This window comes from Pinus tabuliformis, chromosome J (genome assembly GCF_031772625.1).
Source record: "Pinus tabuliformis cultivar Carrire ecotype Pingquan chromosome J, CPIR1, whole genome shotgun sequence".
Classification (NCBI taxonomy): domain Eukaryota; kingdom Viridiplantae; phylum Streptophyta; class Pinopsida; order Pinales; family Pinaceae; genus Pinus; species Pinus tabuliformis.
In genome coordinates, this window is record NC_142295.1 from 1,389,859,819 (window position 1) to 1,389,878,910 (window position 19,092).

The following is a 19,092-nucleotide window of genomic DNA, read 5'->3' on the forward strand; positions in this document are numbered from 1 at the left end:
AATATGCATTGAATGCATCTTTGAAAGAGAAAATCAAGGAAATTTCACAAGATTAACATTTGAAACTTGAGTGGGACAAGGGAGAGAGATTGTAGGAGATAAATCCTCCTCATTTACTCCTCCCTCATTTGAATATTCCTTCATTAATCACATCATCTCGGAGTACAAGCAACCAAGTCATGAATATCAAAAGGAATTTGAGCAAGTGATAGTCAAAGAGTTACTTCATCTCAAGTTTGGGAGACAAGCTTCCTTAGATTTAAGGAAATCGTTGGGGACTTCAGTTGTATAATAAATAGGTCTAGAGCCTCATTAGGATTCTAATTTTTGTTGTAAAAACACTAGCTATTTTTGAGCTCTATACTTGTGGAAGATATTGCTATGTAATTTTATGTTTTGATAATGAGAATGAGTTTTTTCGTAATCTAGTACTAAGTTAACTCAAAGGGTTGAAGCTCTTGGGTTAAGGCCCAACCCTAGTAGCAAAGGCTCCTCTTATCATATCTTTATGCTTAGATTAGTTTCATAGATTCATGATTAAAATTTCCTTAGAAGTATTTCATTGCAGGCAGTGTAGATTTGATTAGTTTGTTTATTAGTTTGCTTCCATTTGTGATTTACTTTAGTAGAAGTTTAGAAAGAAAAAGGCATCACAAAGATGTTGATGAGCCCCATAAATGGGTAATTATATGGGCTCATTTTTCCTCCTAACATAAGTTAATCAACCATTCTCTTAGATTATTGCATGTTTTTTTGTTATATTTATGCTTATGGAGTGAGTTGGGTTGGTCATTATGCCATGGAGTGTGTTTAATATAGATTTCTATTCAATTTTGGAGATAAAGTCAAAGATTTAATGGACAACTGGCATCAATAATTCAAAGTAGACAAGGGAGAGGATTTATAGGAGGGTATCCCCCTCATTTATGACTCCCCACTTCAAATTCTCCTCCATGTAGCTCGGACCACAAACAGCCACATCAATGCACTAGGAGGCAGTCGAGTAAGTGGAGGATAACTTCTATTTATCTCAAGTTTTGGGAGCCAAGCCTCCCTAATTTTAAGGAATCTGTTGGGAGCTTCAGTTGTATAAGTAGAGATGCCTAGGGTCTCATTAGAGAGTTAGTCAAATTTTTGAATTTTTGTTGCAAATTTGCTCTACTCAACTTTGAGGTTACTTTTGTTGACAGTTTCATGTAATCCTATTATTATTTTGATAATGAAGATGAGATCCTTTTTGAGCTAACACTGAGTTACCTCAAAGGGTTGAAGCTCTTTGTTTAGGGCCCAATCCAAGTAGCCAAGCTCCTCTTGTTTGTATTTATGTGCTTTATTTAAGTTTATGGATTAGTCGCTGTTAGATGAATTTCTTTCTTAGTTAAGAGTAGGTTGCTTTCGGTGATTTAGAAGGTTGTTTCGATTTGAGTTTCTTATAAAAGGTTCAACAATGATAGAAAGAAGATACAAGAAGGCCATCAATAGATCCTTGGCCTCCTTTCCTCCCTTCGGGACCATGAACTGAGGCCAAGACCCTCTTGCTGCCACAAAAAACATAAATTTGCCTTCTCCATAGGATTTCTAGTGTTGCAGTTTGTTAGAAGGTTAATGCTTTGCTTTAGATCTCTTTCACCATGCTCATTTCTGTCTTGCAATAAGCTTCTTCCATGCTTTCTCTCATTGTAGCATTTCTCAGCATTTACTTTCCTAGATCAGAGTTTAGACTAGCTTGATGCAATTTTTTTTTTTTTTGATGTACTTAGTTTCCTTGCTTGCTTAATCTCATTGTTTGATTTTCAATTCTCTTGCAGCAAATCTCTTCTCACAACAAGTTAGCCAATCAGCCATCACAATCTCTCTTTGATCTATGCCCCATGGGTTGCCCAGAGTTCATTTCAAATCTTCCTTAGTTTTCTGCACTTTTCCATAGACTTACCCCTCTTTCCTTGAACAAATCCGACCATCATTCTCTCTCCTAATAATTCTTGATGGACCCTAGACCCCTTAACACATCATCCTAGCCTTCAGCTACCCTTTCCACCCGCTTTCCTACCTTCAAAACCTCCAAAACTGCTTTCGGCATCCTCCTATAGACCTCCTATAGACCTCTTGTAGATCCCCTGTGACCTCTTGTAGATTTTCCTGTAGGCTTCTTTTTGAAGTCCGATTGCGGGAAAAGCCTCGAGAAGGCCACTTGAGCCCTCCTAGGACCTATCCACACCATCCTACACCTCTGCAAGTCCCAAATTTGCCCTCCATTGCCACCTAATTGCTGCCACATTCACAATCAAATAAATTACACGCATGACAATTTCACATAAAAATCCAAAAAGATGTTTTTTTGCTCATTTACTTCTAGAAATAGCTTGAGTAGATGTTGTTTACTTCCTGAGTAGGTAATGGCATTCATTTCATGGTTTTTCATCTCTCTTTTCAAAAAAGTAGGATTAGTTGGTTAAGTAAGGTTTGTTAGGTTTACTTTACATTTCAGTTTTCTTTTCCTTTCTGCAAGTAGAGTAGCCTCTATAGAGTAAGCTTTCTTTTCTTTCATCACATATAGGGCTTCTTCTGGAATCCATAGAAATTAGTTTGATATCTTAGTGACCTTGCGCCAGCTGACCAAGTGACAGCCTACAGTGAGAACTAGTACTTCTGCATATAGCACAGTCGCTTCCAAGTTTGTTACGAACTAGCAGGTTGATAAAAGTAAAGTAGGAAGCCCAGGAGTTGCAGCATTATTGCTACAATACTGTTGCTCGCCACTTTTTGCCACCGTTGCTGGGGAAGCCTAAGAGTATTTTGTGATTACTTCCTTCTTCTATTTCTCTATTGCAACATTCTGCTAAGTAGTTTATTTTAGCAAAAAGTAGAGAAGTTGTTTCTTTCAGTTTCCATATTTCCCTTCTTTCATTTCCAATTCTGCAATTTCCATTTCAGCAAAAGTAGATTAGTCATTTCCTTGCTTTCAGTTCTGTATTTCATTTGCTTTCATTTTCAATTCTACAAATTTCATTTCAGCAACTTCATTTTAGCAAAAGTAGATTAGTCATTTCCTTGCTTTCAGTTTTGCATTTCATTTGCTTCCCTTTCAGTTCTGTAATTTCATTTCAGCAAGTTCATTTCAGTTAGTTGCAATTTGTTTGTTCAATCAATTTTAGTTTTCCAGGTTCAAGAAGTGAAAAAACAACAACCAACCAAAAATATTTCCATTCATGCCTCGTAGGAACAGAGATGATTTAGGAAAATTCTTGCCCAACACCCCCACTACATCACATAGCCACCCTTCTCTCTTCTTCAGTGGTAGTGATCAAGAAGAACCTTTAGGTGAACAACCAGATATACTTGAAGAACCTATAGGGGAGGAAGAAGAAGAAGACATCCCTCCTGAGATAATGGCTAAAAATAGAAATGCTAGGGGGAATGGAGAAAGAGTAGAGGGTACCTTTCCCATCCAAGAGACCAATGGGGACACCAAAATGAAGAACATAAGCCTTTCAGCCCTACCTCACTTCCATGGTTTAACTACAGAAGATCCTGACACCTTTTTGTTTGAGTTTGTTATTATCTGTCGAACCTATGACTATGCAAAAAAATGAGAAAAAGTTGAAACTATTTCCTTCTGCTCTCAAGGATGCAGCATTGCACTGGTACATGGGGTTACCTGGAAATAGCATCACAACTTGGGCTCAAATGCAGTAGGCCTTCAATAACAAATACTGAGACTACTGTAGGGCAAAAGATACAAAGGAAGAAATATTCCGAATGACCATGGGAAGTGATGAATCCTCGAAAGATTATGAAGAGAGGTTCTAGCTCAATTACAAAAGGGCCAGGTGTACACTTGACCCTGAATCTCTGAAGTTGGTCCTGCTCAGGGGAATTCCGAAAGACCTTCTAGACACCCTCCATTTACTGGGTGGGGGAGACATCTACCAACTACCTTATGAGGACATAAAGACTATCTTTAGAAATCATTCTAGAGCAGCAAGAAAGAGAGGTAGGGGGAGTCAACCCATAGCCAGTACCTCCTCATCCAATTCATCCATTAAAGGTGAACTTGGAAACATGCTAGAAGACTTTAAGAGTGAGATGTTGCAGACTCTTGCCATGCAAATGGACGCCTTGCATATCAAAAGGAAATAAGAGGAAGCAGAGAGGGCTTTGACCATTTTTTGTCCTAGGTGCACCAAGAGGCATCCTAGGAACGAATACCCATCAAACTCTATAGAGGTTTGTTTAGTCTGTGAAGAAGATCATACTATAGATAAGTGCCCCTCCTTGCCCAGACTTAAAGCTATATACCAGGGGGCCGAAGGAGCCACTGAACCACTCTATTTCATGAACTAGAGGAGACTGCATGGACGTAGACCACACCAGCAGGGGATACGAGGGACATCCTAGGCATACTACAACCCCTACCAAGTCGCTCCCATACCTTCTTGGGGCCCTCCTACTCATCCTTCCTGGTCCACGACTCCTCCTTGGTCCTATCCATCTCAGTATCATGCCCAACCAGCCACTCATTCATTTCAATCCTATGCTCAGCCACAACCTCAGTGGAATGCAACTCATCAGGGGTGGAGGCTCTAGTACAACTCTCCTCCCACTCTTTTTCCTCCACCCCCTGCTCAACCACAACCATTGCCTCCTGCTCCACCAAGGCAACCCCAAATGCCTGCCCAGATGAACTCGAACAACAGATAGGCCTAGCAAGTATATAGTGGGGAACCATCATGCCCAACTTATGCTGTGGAGATTCAGGAGATTAGCCTGTGATATGGGAAGGTTCTCCCCGATATCTAGCCTCCCGCTAAGGAGGTTGAGGAACATAAAGAAGAAAGTGAACCTAAAGTAGTTCCACCCTTTCCTGAGAGACTATGTAGGACAACTAGCCCACCCCAGAAGAAACTGAACTTCTAGGAGAATTGAAATAGTTATGTGTAAAGATACCACTTCTCCAAGCCATAAAGGATGTGCCTATATACAATAGGATGATCAAAGAGAAGTTATTTAGGCTTCTAGGCAGGCCTAAGAGAGATGCCCCAACAATCAATTTCATAGGACAACTGTCCGACTTGATGTTTGGGCAGGTAATCTGTCTAAAATATCTGGACCCTGGAAGCCCAATAGTTGATGTCCACATCAATGGCACCATGATCCCACATACCTTGATTGATTTGGGAGTTGCCATTAATGTGATGACAAAGGACACCATGCTCAAACTTAACCTCCAATGCTCCTTGAGGAATACCATGACAGTATTGCAGCTAGCAAAATGCTCCACCGTGACCCTTGAAGGGATTGTGGAATATGTGATGGTGTCCATTGATTCTTGGGAGTACCCTGCTAATTTCCTAGTTCTCCAACTGAAGGCAAAGCTCACTAGGTATCCTCTCATCCTGGGGAGAACCTGGTTGGCTACTGCCAATGCCTACATTAGCTGTCAAGCTGGGAACATGACCATCAAGAATGTGCATATGTCCAAGCAGTTAATCATATACCCTCCTGCCCAGCCCTTGCTAGAACATGATCTACCTCTCTGGTTGGAGGAAGAAGATGAGGATGAAGTCTATTCTGCACCACTTTTTGCATTAGAAATTGTCATGGGGGGGAAACCGCAAAATGAGGATGATATCATTGAAATTTAATTCAGAATCCACCCCCCAATACCTTTCCATTAGAAGATATAGTGAAAGAAACCCAAAAAAATCCCTTAACTGATCTCTGTGTGGCCGACCCAACCTCTCTCCATGTTAAGAATATAGAGTTCGGCCTAGAAAGAACGTTGAAAATCAATTCATCCCTATCCACTTCCCCAGAGAAGGAGCTGTGCAGCTTATTGAGAAAACATTTAGATGCCTTTGCCTAGAGTTATAAGGAGATGAAGGGAGTGCACCCTTCAGTATGTAGTCATCATATATACATTAAGGAATATTGCAAACTAGTCAGGCAACCTCAAAGGAGGATGAATCCATCCCTTAAAGACATTGTTAAGGAAGAATTGCAAAAATTACTTGGTGCAAGATTCATCTACCCCATCTCTGACAGTGAATGGGTCTCTCCTTTGGTGCTAGTGCCAAATAAAAATGGTAGGTGGAGAATCTGTGTCGATTATTGGGAACTGAACAAAGCCACTAAAAAGGACCATTTTCCTTTGCCTTTCATAGATCAAGTGTTAGATGGTTTGGCGGGGAAATTTTTTTTCTCCTTCCTAGATGGGTTTAGCGGGTACAATCAGATTCAAATCAGCCCAAAGGACCAAGATAAGACCACTTTCACTTGTCCCTAGGGTACCTTTGCATATCCGGTCCTTCCTTTTGGTTTGTGCAACGCTCCAGCCACTTTCCAAAGAGCAGTATTGAGTATATTTTCTGACTAGGTTCATGATGAAGTGGAAATATATATGGATGATTTTAATCCTTATGGTTCTAACTTTCAGGAAGATTTATCTAACCTAGAAAATGTCTCAGACAAGTGCATTGAAATGAACCTGTCCCTCAGTCCTAAAAAATGTGAATTTTGATGACTGAAGGGACCGTGCTAGGTCATGCAATATCACAAGAAGGATTGTAGGTGAACCCTAACAAAATTGTCATCATCCAGAGGGTCCCACCTCCTCAAAAGGTGAGAGATGTCCGAAGTTTCCTATGCTTAGCTGGATATTACAAAAGATTCATTAAAGATTTCAATAAGTTAGCCTCTCTGTTGTTTGGTCTTTTAGGAAAAGATGTCGAGTTCATATGGACTGAAAACTGTCAAGAAGCCCTAGATACCTTCAAAAGAAAACTTGTGACTACCCCAATTTTGAGAGGCCCAAACTGGGCCCTGCCTTTCCAAATTCACACAGATGCCTCGAACAAAGCAATAGGAGTAGCCTTAGGACAAATTAATGAAAATTTACCTTATGCCATATACCTTATAAGTAAAAAATTGTCAAAGGTGGAGTTAAACTACATGGTAACCAAGGAACTCCTAGCTGTAGTGCATTCCTTAAACAAATTCAGACATTACATCACAGGTTATCAAACCTTTGTACACATTGATCATGCTGCAATTAGATATTTAATGAACAAACCAAATGTAAATTCTTGCATTATTAGATGGTTGCTTTTACTGCAGCAGTTTGATCTGACCATTGTTGATAAGCTTGGTAAAGAAAATGTTGTTGCTGACTTTTTGTCTAGAGTAAATTTGCCCGCAGGTGAGGAAGGAATGGTGGATGATCAAATGCTAGATGAGCACCTGTTTGCTATCTTAGTACTCTCTCCATGGTTTGCTGATATAGCAAACTACTTAGTTTCAGCACGATTCCCAGCGCACTTGTCCTCAAAGGAGAAGAGCAAGATCGTGAGGAAAGGCACCCCTTTCACCTGGATTGGGGGCAATCTCTTCAAACTTGGCCTAGATCAGATCTTGAGAATATGTGTCAGGGAGGAGGAAGTTTTTGACATTCTCCTGAGTTGTCATGACGGGCCTTGTGGAGGCCATTTTGCAGCAAAGAGGACTGCCTTCAAATTATTGCAAGAAGGCTACTATTCGCCCACTCTTCATCAAGATGTGAGGAGGTATACCAGCCAGTGTGATCGGTGTTAAAGGATGGGGAAGCCTACTCCAAAGGATGAGATTCCCATGCAACCTCAAGTGACCTTTGAGCCATTTGAGAAGTGGGGCATGGACTTTGTGGGTCCTATCAACCCTCCTTCAAAACAGAAGCAATACGTCATTGTGTGCACTGATTATCTAAAAAAATGGGCAGAAACAAAAGAAATCAAAGCAGAAACAAAGGAAAAAGAAGCTGAGTTTTTGAGAGAAAACATATTCTATAAGTTCAGGTATCCAAGGGAAATGGTCATAGACCAAGGTAGTCAGTTCACTTCCAAGTTGATTGAAGACCTGCTTACACATCATAAAATCAAGCACAGGACTTCCACCCCTTATCATCCACAAGCCAATGGGCAGGTGGAAATCACTAATAGAGCTTTGGAAGGAATTCTAACCAAGATAATGAGCAGCAGTAGAAAATATTGGGTGGATAGACTAGTTGAGGCCACCTGGGCCTACAACACAACATGGAAGACCACCACAGGGTTCACATACTATGAACTGGTATATGGGAAGAAGGCTTTGCTGTCAATAGAATTTGAATACAATGCACTAAGGATGGCAGCTCAGCTGGACCTAGACCTCAGTCATGCACAGAGGGAAAGACTACTCGAGCTCAATGGATTGCATGAACAAAGATTGCAAGCCCTTCTCCACATAGAGGTAGTTCAGCTTCAAAGGAAGATATGGAATAACAAAAATATCAAGGAGAAGCAATTCCAAGAGGGTGATTGGGCACTTCTCTATGACTCACGATTTAAAGACTTCAGAGGCAAGCTGAGGACAAGATGGCTGGGACCCTACACTATGGAAAAATGCAATGTCAATGGTTCAGTTCTGATGAGAACCATTGATGAGGAAGCCATCCCCATGCTTGTCAATGGACATAGGTTGAAAATTTACAAGAAGCCCCTCTCCAAGCGAGAGTTCATAGAAGATCTGAATAAGACAGTGATAGTAGTGGAGCAGGTCCTAACCTCCACTTCACCCACTCACTGAAGAAGTAAAAAATAAAAATAAAACAAAATAAAATAAAATAAGGACTCAAGTGAAAACCTCCATGAGGCGCTTGAGTCTCATAATTGGGTCGAAAACCTCTTTTGAGGCGGCCCAATGATGAAAAAAACAAAAAATAGAGAAAATAAGATCCTTGGGTGAAAACCTTCCATGGAGGCACCCAAGGCAGGTAATTAGGTGAAAACCTCCTTGAGGCACCCTAGTTGTCTTTCAAAAAAAAAAAAAAGAAGAAGAAAAAAAAACAAAGAGAAGAAGGAAAAGAGAACTGACTTTTAATGTGCATTGCAGGTTACAGGTGGACCACAGGGAGCAAGAGAAGATGCCACAAAGCCTATTTCATCTCCCCCACACTCTTCTCCATCATTTCTGACCTTTCTTCCACCCCACTGTGTTTTTTTCCAAAAACTGTGTGTTCTACAAGAGGCCCTGTGTGTTCTACAGGAGGCTCCTATAGAAATCACAGAGAGCCAGAAATGGTTCCAAAAAGTAGTTTGAGGGGCTGGGAGGTTTCATGAAGAGCATGTAGACCCTCCTACATCTATCCACCCTCCTTGCCATCCATCCCACACCTATACCATGTCATCATCATCATTTTTTTCCTTCCTTTCGAAAAAGCACAGAAACTACTTTTTTAGAAAAAAAACAAAAAATAAAGGGAGCAGCACCTCAAATCTCACCTACATCTTACCAAGTACCTCTCCATATTCATCAGCATCTTTGGCATCATCCTCATAGCTCTCAGCACAAAAATCAGCTAAAATTAAGGGAGAAGCAGCTACAGGATCTCCTATAGGAATTCGTGTAGCAGCTGATCCCATTAAAATCAAGCCACAACAGCAAAAGAAGTGCAACCATGGGATTGAAGGGGACATTTGAAGCTAGATCTAGCCAGAGGATAGCTACATAAAGCAAACAAGACACACATCAGGAAGCAGAGAGCATGCAGCAGAGGAGATACAGGCATGCAGCAATCGAAATACAAACATGCAGCAACAAAAGGAACCAAAATGCCTCACAACACGTACATTCGACTCACAGGTAAGTGACTAACCCTCTCCTCTGTTGCATCTGTGTAATTGGAAAATATGCATAAGCGAATGAGATGGTTAGGGTTGAACGAGAAAAGGTGGCTAGTTAACTGGCCACCCTCATCCAATTGACTGTGCTCATCCGGAGATGCCACCACACGTGTGCCTAGTCAACTCAGAGAAAAATCTAAAGGACAGGTAGTGGAGGGTATGCAAACTCCGATGCAATGATGGGAAGTGATTGCAAGAAAGAGCCATGATGACAAGGTAGTGGGGACCAATGGTCCAAATATGGAAACATACATTTTTTCCAGCTCACCCCATCACCGGAAATATCTCAAAGAAGAAATAAGTACTCCTCCTCAAAACTCCTTCACCACATTTTCTTCCATTTCATCCTCATCCACTTAGCCACAGCAAGCTATTTGTCACCCCCATAGCCTCAAAACCATCATTCTCCTTCACTTTCATCCATCCTCCTACTATTGGCATTCTATAGGAGCACTTACAGGTTCTACAGGAGCACCTACAGGCAGTTCTATAGGAGGGGCAATACGCTGTTTTTAAGGAGAAAACACGGGGTTTTTGCTCGATTTCTGGCTTGAGGAGGTAGGTTCTATGCATACCCACCTTGATTATCAATATGTGTAAGGAATGATATAATTTTAAGGAGAAATTGAGTCCATAGAAGAAGAGGAATTACATAAAAAATTTATGCCTGTTTTCTTAAAAAAACACAGTTTTTCCTCTGTTTTCCTGTTTCTTCAAAATTCTTGTCTCCATCTCTACCTTGGGTGTTCAAAAGGGGTATAAGCACAATGATAGGGGGATTCATGAGGAAGGAGCCCACAAATTCAGCTAGGCTCCATGAACATCCCGAAGTAGTAGCCATTTTCACCAGAGCAAATTGGATGCCATTTTTTGAGAAATTCCAAGGGTTTGATGAAGAAGTGGCTCAGGAGTTTGCCCTTTCTTTAGTCCCTCACTCAAGGACCCATGCCACTGTTACTTTTAGAGGTCTCTCCATGGAAATCACCCCAAAATTTATCAGTAGGGTTACCACCCTTCCTCTTGGATTACCTTGGAGCAAAGATGAAAAGCCAATTGGACAGTCTGCCAAGAAAAACTTCTTCCAAAACAATGAACATCCTGTAGAAGAAAAAAATGGCATTAGAAGGACAAGCATACCTTACCCTTGGGATGAGGTCAGTTACCAGATTATCAAATATATTTCCTGTGAAGGGAGGTATAACATAGTTTATGGCTACCATTTCAGACTTCTCCATGAGCTGAGATATGGCATGGACACTCCAACACCCCAGAAACTCAACATCCCCTATTTTCTCCTATAGTCCCTCATAGACTTCAGCATTAAGTTGAAGGTAGGAGGTCTAGATTAGTTGGCTTACCATGTGTTAATTAAATTGTTAGTGGAAGAAGCCCTCCATTCCTTCACAATCCCCATAGCATGGGAAATATTTCGAAACATGACAGCAAAGGATGATATAAAGGCCCTCACATATGATCTTAGTCCTTCTGATGGTGAGGAGGAAGAGCAACAAGGGGGAGAAGGGGAGGAAACTGAGGGACAAGTAGGGAAGAAGGAAGACACCAAAATAAAGAAGGAGGAAACCAAAACAAAGGAGGAAGAAACTGAAATAGAACAAAAGGAAATAAAACCAACAGTGACAGAGAAAAAGACAGAAGGAGAGGAAAAGGGGCAGAAAGGACAAAAGTGTCCCCAGAGACCCTAGAAAGGGAGGCAGTAGCTGCTCTCACTACCCTCAGCACCCCAATTAAACCCAAACAAAAGAGGAAGAGGCAGACCTCAATGTATTTCAGGGCTCGGAAGAGCACAAGGATCAAACAAGGGAAGCCCCAACCTTCTTCTAAAGTGCCCATTGTTATTGAAGATTCACCCTCTGCTCAAGGGAAGGAATCCCCTTCCAAGGCACCTATCACTTATGAAAGGGGGACTCCTAGATCTCCCACATGGAAGGAAAAAGTGGAACTACAAGACTCAAAAACAGTCCTACAGGAGGCACAGACTGTTCTACAAGAGACCCTGTCAAGACTACAAGAGACCAAAAAACTTGAAAAAAGACTAGAAGGATAGTCATAGGGGAAGGAGGAAGCAACAGAGACTCAAGAACCTGATCCCCAGCCTAGTTTGGGCTCTTACTACAATCTTCTTGAGGGGGGAGAATCATTCCACAGAAATTTGCAATCCCACTTTTCTTTGAGTTGGATAAAGAAAGAAAAAGAAGCCATACGTGGATGCAAATCATCAAATGCAAGGGAGTTGAGAATATTGGCCACAAGGAGAATCAGCTCAAAGAAATGGGCAGAGAACTAAATGCTGTCAGACATAGAGAGGCAAACACAAGAACTCACCTTGAAATAGAAAATGAGTTGCTAAGGAGACAACTGAAAAAAAAAGAGACACAATTGTCATGCATGGCCAGCTGGTCTATGGAGGCACTGTAGTATAGAACACCAACAAAACCATATGGATTATACCTCAAGGACCAATGGTTGCAATTTCAGATAAATACTTTGGCACAGAGAGGCACAATGCCTTTCCAAGATTATAGAGAGTTTATAGACCTATGTGACCAAAGTTCATCAAAAGACAAGGCAAAAATAGCAGAGTTCTATTTGCATAACATGGCCCTCACCGATATGAATGTGTTGGACCCCAATGCTAGGCTAGGGGACCTGCAACTAATGGCCATGGAATCATGGATGAATCATGACGAATTAAGGGCAACAAAGATAAATAAGTTGATGATAAAGGAGTAGAATGAGCCCTTAATGATCAGAGCGGAGCCATTAGACCCCATGGCTCTCATCAGCACACACCAGTTGCTTGCAAATAATCCCCAAATTGCCCCTAAGTATATCAATAATTAGGCTCAGGCCATTGCACATTTTGAGGACATGGAAAGGTTACTAGGGGATGACTGTATTCATGCTTGTATGCAGATCAAGGAGTATCACTCCCCAACAAGGATGAAAGAGACATTGAGGAGAGTGCCATTGTATAAGCGCTCTATGCAGAATTTGAAGGTTAATTAGATTGGCCTCAAATTGAGTCCCCTACTACTGCTAGATATGCTAGAATGCAGAAAAGAGGAAGAAGAACAATAGCAGTGGGAAGAGGTGGACAGAAAGGCAGGATTCCATGACAAAGAAGAGGACCTTACATCAGAAGCATGGGATGTCAGGGAGGCCATCAGGGCCGTCAAATATGAAGAGATGGATTAAGTTTCTCATAGGATCAGGAACACCTTTAGTAGGGGGTGATGATGAGCCCTATAAATGGGTAATTATATAGGCTCATTTTCCCTCCTAAAATAGTTTAATCAACCATTCTCTTAGCTTATTACATGTTTTTTAATTATATTTTTGCTTATGGAGTGAGTTGGGTTGGTCATTATGCCATGGAGTCTAATATGTGTTTAATGAATATTTTTGTTCAATTTTGGAGATAAAGTCAAATATTTAATGGACAACTGGCAAAAATAGTTCAAAGTAGATAAGGGAGAGGATTTATAGGAGGGTATGCCCTCATTTATGACTCCACACTTCGAATTCTCCTCCATGCAGCTCAGAGAACAAACAACCACATCAATGCACTAGGAGGCAGCCAGGCAAGTGGAGGATAACTTTTGTTTATCTCAAGTTTTGGGAGCCAAGCCTCCCTGATTTTAAGGAAGCTGTTGGGAACTTCAGTTGTATAAGTAGAGAGGCCTAGGGCCTCTTTAGGGATTTAGTCAAATTTTTGAATTTTTGTTGCAACTTTGCTCTGCTCAACTTCGAGCTTACTTTTGTGATAGTTTCATGTAATCCTATTATTATTTTGATAATGAAGATGAGATCCTTTTTGAGCTAGCACCGAATTACCTCAGAGGGCTGAAGCTCTTGGGTTAGGGCCCAACCCAAGGAGCCAAGCTCCTCTTGTTTGTATTTATATGCTTTATTTCAGTTTATGGATTAATTGTTGTTAGATGAATTTCTTTCTTGGTTAATAATAGGTTTCTTTTGGTGATTTAGAAGGTTGTTTCCATTTGAGTTTCTTATAGCAGGTTGAACATTGATAAAAAGAAGATACAAAAATGCCATCAATAGAGCCTTGGCCTCCTTTCCTCCCTTCAGGAGCATGAACTGAGGCCAAGACCCTCTTGCTGCAACAAAAAAAACAGATTTGCCTTCTCCATAGGAATTCTAGTGTTGCAGTTTGTTAGAAGGTTAATGCTCTACTTTAGATCTCTTTCACCATGCTCATTTCTATCTTGTAATAACTTCCTTCCATGCTTTCTCTCATTGTAGCATTTCTCAGCATTTACTTTCCTAGATCAGAGTTTAGACTAGCTTGATGCAAAATTTTGTTTTCTTGATGTACTTAGTTTCCTTGCTTGCTTAATCTCATTGTTTGATTTTCAGTTCTCTTGCAGAAAATATCTTCTCACAAAAAGTTAGCCAATCAGCCATTACAATTTCTCTTTGATCTATGCCCCACGGGTCGCCTAGAGTTCATTTCAACTCTGCCCTAGTTTTCTACACTTTTCCATAGACTTCCCCTCTTTCCTTGAACAAATCCGACCATAATTCTCTCTCCTAATCATTATTGATGGACCCTAGACACCTCAACACATCATCCTAGCCTTTAGCTACCCTTTCCACCCACTTTCCTACCTTCAAAACCTCCAAAACGGCTCTCGGCATCCTCCTGTAGACCTCCTGTAGATCCCCTGTAGCCTCTTGTAGATTTTCCTGTAGGCTTCTTTTTGAAGTCCGCTTGTAGGAAAAGCATCCAGAAGGCCGTCTTAGCCCTCCTAGGACCCATCCACACCATCCTACACCTCTGCAAATCCCAAAGTCGCCCTCCATCACCACCTAATCGCTGCCACATTCACAATCAAATAAATTACATGCATGACAATTTCACATAAAAATACATAAAAATCCAAAAAGATGTTTTTTTGCTCATTTACTTCTAGAAATAGCTTGAGTAGATGTTGTTTACTTCTTGAATAGGTAATAGCATTCATTTCGTGGTTTTTCATCTCTCTTTTTTCAAAAGTAGGATTAGTTGGTTAAGTAGGGTTTGCTAGGTTTACTTTACATTTCAGTCTTCTTTTCCTTTCCGTAAGTAGAGTAGCCTCTATAGAGTAAGCTTTCCTTTCTTTCATCACATATAGAGATTCTTCTGGAATCCATAGAAGTTTGCTTGAGCTCCTAGTGATCTTGCGCCAACTGACCAAGTGACAGCATGCAGTAAGAACTAGTACTTGTGCATACAACACCGTTGCTTCCAAGTTTGTTACAAACTACTGGGTTGATGAAAGTAAAGTAGGAAGCCTAGGAGTTATAGCATTATTGTTGCAATACTAGTGCTCACCAGCTATCAGTAGGTGTCTTGGCCTCACCTCTTCGTTTAGGGATCATGACTTGAGGAAAGGACCCCCATGTAGCCCCAAAAAGACAAATTTTTACTTTCTCATAGAATTTAGAGTTTACTGTACTTGAACCAGAATTTGATCAGTTCAAGAGTGTAGGATTTAATTACCATCTCTTCCATCTTCATTATTATAGTAGATTTCATCAATGATTCCATTTCATTCTGCAATTTTCCTCATTCGTGAAGTAGAGAGCTAGCCCATTAAACTCTATTTTTCTAGCTTATTAGAATTCTTCTTGTTTACATGGTTTTTTTGGAAAATATCAATGTTTGATGCAAAGCAAGTGTTTTAGAAGTAGAGAGAGATCCCATAGCAAGAAACCACCTTCCAAATTCATCCATCCATAATCATTCCTTGCTTTCACCAAGATCTTCACCAATTTCATCATTTTACATAGAAACTCCCCCAAGCATGTTGAGAAAATCCAACCATTTCCTAACCTTGGTTTTGAGTTCTGAGTGACCCTAGTCATTTTCTCACTCCATTCCACCTATCAACCACCTTCCCTAAGCCTTCCATCACCTCTAGAACCCTTCGTTTCGCTCTCAGTTGTATCCTATAGAAATACAAGGAATCCTGTAGGTTTTAAGGACATCCTATAGGTTTTCCTGTAGTGGCCTGTTTTGAGGCCGAATTGAGGGAAAACCTCTAGGAAGCCACACAAGGTTACCTGAGGGTCTCTTGAACCTCCCAACCATCCACTAGCATCCCTAAGCCACCTGCCACATCACCAAAAGAGATTAGGTTTCCCACTTGATTTTCCATAAAAAGAATAAAAGGAAAAACATTGATTTATTTTAGTCCTTTACATGCACAATAGTGATGTTTGATGTTTTGAACTTCCATGCTTTAGACAGTAGCATTTCATACATATTAGCTTGGTATTCTTGTAAAGCACAGTTTCTCAGCAGTTAGTTATGTCAGGCGGAAAGAGTCGATAGTGCGGACACAAATCAACCTCCCTAGGAGCCTAAGACTCTCTAGTGACAAACAAGACAAACAAGAGCAATCCTTCTCTAAACATGCATTTAACATATAAGAAATCAAGTGTTTAGATCCTACCTGTAGTCCAACGCTGTTGTAGCAGTCCAGCTCCGCGGATCTGGATGAGCTCCTCCTTCCCTTTGAAACCTGCATCCACTAACAATCAAACGATTAAATAGCACTTGATAATCTCATAGAATAAAACATATTTAACACATAGGCCAAGGAGTACATGAAACAACTCATAAATAACAAGTTATTGAGAAGAATGGACTCATTTGCATTAATAGGAAACAAAAGGAACAATTACAACCTGAGCCTTGGTGTTGTGCAAGTCCCTCCCAGGGTCCATCAAGAGTTCTCCTTTACTTTGACAAAGCTCACCCACTTCCAAATAGAACAAGTAAAGATGACAATCTCTCCTCACAAGCTTCTAAATGGGAGTCCTAATTCCTGCAGCATCTACCCTTAGAAATGTTTAGCTTTCAACCTCCCCTCCTTCTGGCCCAATGCCTGTATTTATAGTGCTCAAGAGGAGGTTAATCAGGTCCACCATCAATGGGATAATCCCCTCTTTGGATGGGATAGCTCCCTTATTGATGGGATAAGTTCCTCTTTGGTAGGGGTGCATGAACCATCTGGAGGCGCTCAATACACGTCGAACAACCTTCTAGAATGCTCTAGAAATGACCACAAGTAACTTTTTAAAGATGAAACTTGCGCATTTTAACCTTTACAGGGGGACGCACCTGCCCCTTTACATACAGAGCGTCCAAAGACGCAGCTTTTGTGAACATTGGGTGCGTCCCCGTAGGTAAGGTTGAGAGAACCTGCGTACCCAGAGATAAATACATTTATAAAGACTTTCTCTCTTTTTTGGAGTTTGACATGGAGAGCAGAGGTATAAGACTTTCCTAAGAGGATAGCATGACTGTTGATAGAGCCATACTAACTGTAAATAGTCATGGTGACATTTTTTAGTGTAACAGATTGCCCCCTAAAGTGCGAAGCCTGTAATAGATTAGGGTTTTGTAAATCTAGGAAGGGTGAAGCGCTTTATCATTTCAAGGATTATCTCGTGGAGAGCCTGGTTAGAACCTGCAATTTTCAACACAAAATACATGTACAAGATTATATCATCACTGAGGTAGGCATTCCCATACTCAGATCAAAACTTTAACTAACTGACTAACTACTCTGATACAGGAATGATCTTGCAATACATCATAATCATAGACTTTTGTAGACACAGTATGGGCGCAGCCATCTGTTTATGATTAGTCTACTTAGATAATGAATACAAAACTCCTCGCAGCCTGGATGGTGGAAACTAGATCCAGGGTCTTCATTTCTACTTCCCGAATTGGTACGATTCTAGCCATGCGAATAAATGAGTTGATGTCGAACATGGTAGAAACCACTTGATTACCAGTCGATGATGTAAATTGTTAACAAGTGTGAGAGAGACCACCAGTAATGTCAATGGTTCTCAAAGTACCCAGTACAATCCATGAGATGTGAATGAATGAGTTGATGTCGAACATTTCACGGAATCCTTTGATCGAAAGTCAATGATGTAAACTGATGTCAAAGGCGAGAAACCTGCCATTGATGCATGCAGACTTCAAGGTACTGATGATTTCTAAGTCATCTCTCTAGATAATGTGTTGATGTCGATAGAAAGTGACCCGTTGCAGGCAAGCCCACAACACGAAATCATTTGTTCAAGTTGAAGAAATGTTGCTATAAGGACTGACTCAGGGATGGTCAAATGGATGACAAGTATTTTGCATATGAATGGTTTATTTGCAGAGACCTCTTGAACACATAACGACACGACAGATGGCTTGGTGACGATTGACCCAAAGTTAATACCCAGAAAGGGTTGAAGACTTTCAAAGTGGTTTTATCAGCTTTAAGGCAAAAGATTTCCCAACCCAGGTGAATGAAAAGTGTCGTGTTCAAGAGCGGTGATAAGGTTCTTTTGTAACAAAGGATAACAAATAGGTTCATTCTTCTCTCTTTTCCCCCACCATTTCTGGCAAGTACCTCTTTATTTTTTACAAGCTTGAGGAGGATAACATATGCTTGATTATAAGCTCATCCTTCGGATGAGTCCAACCTAGTTTTGATTCGAACCCTAGGAAGGAGTGGTTCGTTCCTGTTTGTAATTGAACATGTCCTTTACTGTGAAATGTTTAACGAGCCCAGTATAGGAGAAACTCGACGTTTTTCATTTTTAGAGAGTCGGAAAAACTTAAGAAGACTCCAAGTTGAACTTTTTCGTAGATTTGTGTCCCTCAAGCCCGAAAAAGTATAAAATAATACCTGGGGGAACCGCTTGATCTCACGATCAAGGAGTACTTTCATGATTAGTGTCTCTGACCTGAAAAGTAAAAAGCGATCAAGGACACGTCGTTTTATTTCCGTATCGAGTTTGAAACGACAAAAACCCGGCAATCTTTTCCTGTTTTTACGGTCAGAAAAGGGCTATAAGGGGACCATCTTTTAATTCCGTTTTAACGAGTGTAAAAGAAACGCTCGGCAATCTTTTCATGTTTTAGGAGTCTGAAAAGGGCTTAAAAGAGAACTCCAAGGTTTCACTTTTTCATAAGTTTTAACGAGTTCGAAAAAATGATAAAAATGTACTCATGGTTTTCATTTTTTCGTAAGTTTTAATGAGTTCGAAAAAATGATAAAAATGTACTCATATGGCCAACTTTCAATTTAATTTACGAGCAGGAAAAGACGGAAAGAACTCGGCATTTTCATTTGTTTTACGAGAATGAAAAATAGCAAAATAATCTCGAGATTTTCATGAGTTTAACGAGTCTTGAAAATAACTGAAATTGACTCGAGATAGGTTTCATTTTTACAAAAGCTTGAAACAGAGAAAAACTATGCTTCAAAGTAGTTTCATTTTTTCACAAGCTTGAAACAGAGAGAAAACCGTGCTTGATGCCCCCTAAGCATAACTGCTAGAGCGCATGCCCCCCAGC